The sequence below is a fragment of the Marmota marmota genome, unplaced genomic scaffold (assembly GCF_001458135.2).
Source record: "Marmota marmota marmota unplaced genomic scaffold, marMar, whole genome shotgun sequence".
Taxonomy (NCBI): domain Eukaryota; kingdom Metazoa; phylum Chordata; class Mammalia; order Rodentia; family Sciuridae; genus Marmota; species Marmota marmota.
Window position 1 is genome coordinate 9,572,825 of NW_026000169.1, and position 5,290 is coordinate 9,578,114.

The window sequence follows — 5,290 nt, forward strand, 5'->3', positions numbered from 1 at the left end:
TGAATATACTTTGCATATAACCAGAGATATGAAAAATTGTGCTCTATATGTATAATATTAATTGTAATGCATTCTGCTGTCATATAAAACAAATTACAATAAAAAAATTGAAAAAAAAAAAAATCTACTCATAGTGGGTCACAAAGTCACCTTATCTTTCTGGACCATACAGTTATTTGATAATGTTGAAGTATATTTGTGTTATGGGTTGAACTGAGGTGTCCTCCAAAAGCTCATACATGAAACAATTCAAGAATGTTTAGAGGAGAAATGATTGATTTATGAGAGCTTCAGCCCAATCAGCAAATTAATCCCCTGCTAGGACTAACTGAGGGGAAACTGAAGGTGGGTAGGATGTGCCTTTGGGGTATATATTTTGTAACAGGCAAATAGATTCTCTCTCTGCTCCCTGATCATCATGTAAATTGCTTCCCTCTGCCACATTTTTCTGCCATGATGTTCTGCCTCACCTTAAGCCCCAAGGAATGGAGCTGCCTGTCTATGGACTGAGACCTCTGAAACCATGAGCCCCCCCAAAAAACTTTTCCTCCTCTGCAATTGTTCTGGTCGGGTCTTTTAGTCGCAGCAATGAAAAAGCTGACTAAAGCAATTTGATAACTTTGAAGTTCCCTTCAGGTACAGAATCCTATGATTATACTTACACATATTAGAGGGATCTGAGTGGTAAATCTAGAACTAGAATCTGAGTGGTAAATGTAATAAGGATGAGAAACGTAGAAAAACATATTCAGTCATAGAATGAAAAGAGGGTGGAGAGGGTGTGACCCAAAAGGCCAGGGTGGGGAGTCAGCTGAACTCCCATCTTACTTACCAGAACTGCTACTCAGATGCCCACAGTAGACCTTTTCAGGGGCAAATGGAGCAGCAAAAACTTACCTGATTGTTCTAGATAAATACTTGGCTTTGGGGGGGAGGGGAATAAAACTCTTTTATGTAATATAATTTATTTGAAAATATCAAAACTGGAAAAAGCCCCTAATACTTGCTTTAGCTCTACTGACAGAAAATGTAGTCAGTCCTGCATCATGAGTGGGATAGTCAAGCCTATTCCAGTGTTTCTAAAATTTTGGGTACATATGATTCACCTGGGGATCTTGTTAAAATGTAGATTCCAGGTCAGAAGATTTAGAATAAAAATCTGCTGTTCTGAAACAGCAATAATCCTTAATTTCTCAAAACTCAACTAATTTGTACCATGGAAAATATAAATACCATTTTAATTTGTGGAACTGTGGGTAGGATAGAACCTACGTAAAGAACACAGTTACATCATGCCATAATTTAGGCTGGCCATAGCTAATGAATCCTTGTAGCCTAACTCTCCATTATGCCTGGGCACTGCCCTTAAAGTCTAATAGATCCTATTGTAAGGAGCATACCAAGGTTCATGCCTTCATCCAGAGATGTCAACAAGTTTTGTCCTCCATCAGTTGAGTAATAGGCACATATTGCTTCATTAACTTTCCAGACCAACTGCCAAGCCTGTGGCAATCCCTCTAGTTGTCCTTATCTAGCTTAACAGATCATTCCTATCACAATGGCAAGGTCCAAAGGAATCATCTCCACTTCTTTCTATATACCAAGTCCAACTGCTCCAAAGGAACCATGTCTACTTATCAATTTCAACTGCCAAGACTCACAAGCTTCCCTTTCTACAGAGAGGCAAAACAAATGTTGTCACTGTAGAGTTGTTGATTGGGTAAAATTCATGAGTTGTGTTAGCTGAGGCTGCACAACTCTTAGGTAGAGTGCAGTTCATTTTGAATAAGCCATGAAACTTCTCAAAATTATTCTTTTTGAAGTTCCAAGGATGAATGATCAGTGATGTATGAGAGACAGATCAAACCAATATTCATCCTCTTGGGCACTATCCTGATTCCATCATGATATGCTTGTATAGCGCTCTGTGTACACATCTGGTATTGTCAAATGGGCAAAGTCATCACTGACATACAAGGCCAGTAGTAACACGGCATGTCATCTCCCTTAACAGGCTGTCACCTTTGTTCACAGCAATGCATAATATCCACTACAGATGCCAAATCTTCCAGTTCCAAGATGCATTTCCCCTAATAATTCCAAAAGAATCAATACAATAAATAAAACCAACATAATGCAACCCAAATGGCAATTACAAACTACTGATATTCAAGCAAGTCATCAAGGGATGCCAATTAATCTTTTCTTTATATTTCCCAAGTAAATTCTTTGGGTGAAGACTGCAGTGTGGATTCAGTTTAGTTCTCCTTCTCAGGAGAAAACAAATCTGTGGGCTTTGCCTAGCCTTGTTGGCCATAACTCAAAACCTTATTCTCTTGCTCTGAGAGATTCTCTCAAGAAATGAGTAATGATGCCCTTCCTAGCATCCTCACCAGTTATACTCCCTTCCCTCTTCCACTATTTTTACTTGTTTCCATTTATTATTTGGTTTCCATCTCCCTGGGTAGGAATCTGTTTCCAGCCTTAGGACAGGTAGCTAGGATAGCCTGACAGAGTTTCCCCTTTTGGAAGGTCAGTCCCAGACTCAAGACATTTGGATTCTGGGAAAACAAAGACAAATTTTGCAACAAGAAGAATACAAATTTATTTTGAGTGTATCAAACCTCATTCCTTTCTTTCCAACATTCCAGAAACTTTTCCAAAAAGTATCTTCCCTTTACTATTCATATATTTGGAGGGAACATGTATTCATGCAATCACTCAAGTGAATTAACCATCTTTTCTTGCCTTATCATCTCTCAGATTTATTAATAGTTTTTTTTAAAGAATGCAATTCTTTTTAAAATTTCTTTTCTTCATTGTTTGCCTCCAATATGTTGCTGAGTCCACCTCAGGGGCAGATTTTCTTTTAATGTGTTTCTGGGAATTAGAACCCAGGGCCTTGTGTATGCAAGGCAAACACTCTACCAACTGAGCTGTATCCCCAGCCCAATAGTTTTTTTAATTGCTCAACAAGTTTTCAAACTATTATTCTGAGTATGTTCAGGGACATCAGTCTCTTATTAATCCAATTGTTCACATTGCTAGCAGGTAAATGCATACCTTGGTCCAGAAATATATGATTTGGGAAATCAATTAATGCACAATTTGGTGTTCCATTGTTTGGGTGGCTGGGTAATCACAGAACAAACTAGAGTACATGTCAACACAGGTAGGATCCATCTAAAGCTAGTTGGGACTGCCAGTGAATGTCCTATGCATCCCTTTTCCCCATAAACACCAACACTTAAACTTAAGAGAATCTTGCCAAAGATTCAATTGCCCAATTATCCAAGCATCTTTGGATAATTCTTTTCTCCTTGGCATTTTGTATGGTCTTCTACTTCATTAGCAGCTTCAACAGGAAGTGAAAGAATATGTCATTTTTTTCCACACAGCATTTCATATTTCGAACTTCTACATAGCTCAATTTATTTATCTAGGAATATTCCCATAGGAGGAACTAGGGCAGCTTGTACATCCCAGTGCCTTTCCAAGCCACCTACTGGGATTTTCTAATTGATATCTACATTGCCCACATCGGTTTATTCTGGAAATTCCTATGGGGACTTTCATACAGGCACTTCCATAATTGCATTCACCACTAAAAGAAGGCAGGGAATGTGGGGAGATAGGGAAGAGGGAATAAGAGGAATGAAAAGAAAAAAATGTTTGCTGAATATATAGCACAGCCTTGGTGAAGCCAAATGTCTTGCTGTTCTGTGTATATTCTGCCCTTGGTTTTGACCATTTTGCAGATTGACTCTTGCTTCTTCAGCCAAGGGTTTATGAACCATTGACTGACTAAGGGAAAACTTGTAGACTGCACTGCATCCTGTGTTTGGTTTTCTTTTAGTAAACCAGGAAACTCACTTTGCTTTAACAAACAGAAAAACCTTCAAACCACTCAATACTAAGAGCTGATAGTTTGGAGGGTTCCTATAGCTGTTCCTAAGGACAAGGCAGCAATATGTTTATGAATACAACATAAAACCCCAGGGCAAGTGGGGTATTCTTACTTATGTACCATTTCTATTTTCACAATGAACTCTGCTGAGCCACTCCTTCCTTCTGAATGAATCTAACATTAATCATGACATTAGGTATTTGAGAACTGAATTATTCCAAATCCCTGAGTGGTGGGAACAATCTCCACTAAAGCCTAGTAAAAGGCTAGTAATTGTCTCTCAAAGGAGCCATATCTCATCTTGGCATCAGATAACTTCAAATCTTCTTCCAGCTATCCCTGCTCAGATGGAGAGAATAGTGTTAGAAGACTTCTGTAGAACTGGTACAGTAGCTTGTGCCTGTAAACCCAGCTAGTTAGGGGTTTGAAGCAGGAGAATTACAAGTTCAAGGTCAGCCTCAGCAACTTAGCAAGGACCTAAGCAACTTAGTGAGACCCTATCTCAAAATAAAATAAAAAAGATTTGGGTAGATATGATTCAGTGGTTAAGCACCCTGGGTTCAATCCTCAGTACAAACAAACAAACAAACAAAAAACAGGAATACAGGAAGAAAAATGTAAGTAGGTATTTATCTGGGTACATTTTAAAAATATTATTTGTCTCTTCTTAAATTCTTTAAATTTGTATAAACAGCACAAGCAAAAACGAAAACATTTTATGATGTGGGCTTTCAATTTATTTAGGTATAAAACACTTGACAACCATAATATAGAAGGAAGATGTAAAAGGAAAAGTTCCTGTGCTTTGCATAAGGTGGTTAAATTTTAACTCTAAGAAGGCTATAAAAGGTTAGGTAGGTATATTATAATCCCTAGAGCACACATGCAGGCAGGCCAGAGCAGCACGGGCCCTTTATGCTGCTCCGGTCTCTGTAGGCTGCAGGCTCTGGGTGCAACCAAGCACTGCAGCACCAGTAGCCACAGGACAGCCTAGTCCTTGACTTCCAACCTCCCCAGGCAGGACAATATGAAGAGAGATATTGTCCATTTGAGAGAAAAAGACGGGGGTAAATGCAAGTTGTTGCTTAGGCGTCTTGGACCAATCCCTCCATGATGAGGTCATGTGCTAAGCAGAATCTTATGGAGACTGACCACAAGCCATTGACTATGGATTGCCACAGGCCAGCTGGGCAAAATAACCGAGAGGTGACAAGCAACTTGAAGGTTGAAGCTGGAACTGCTTTATTGCAGAACAGCTGAGGTATATATATCTAACTGATTTACATAAAGCATGACTCAATCAACATCATCCAATCATAGCATTGCTCCCCTACAAATATAGCAATCAGCCAATAAGGAGTCCCCACCATCTTGATGGCTTGG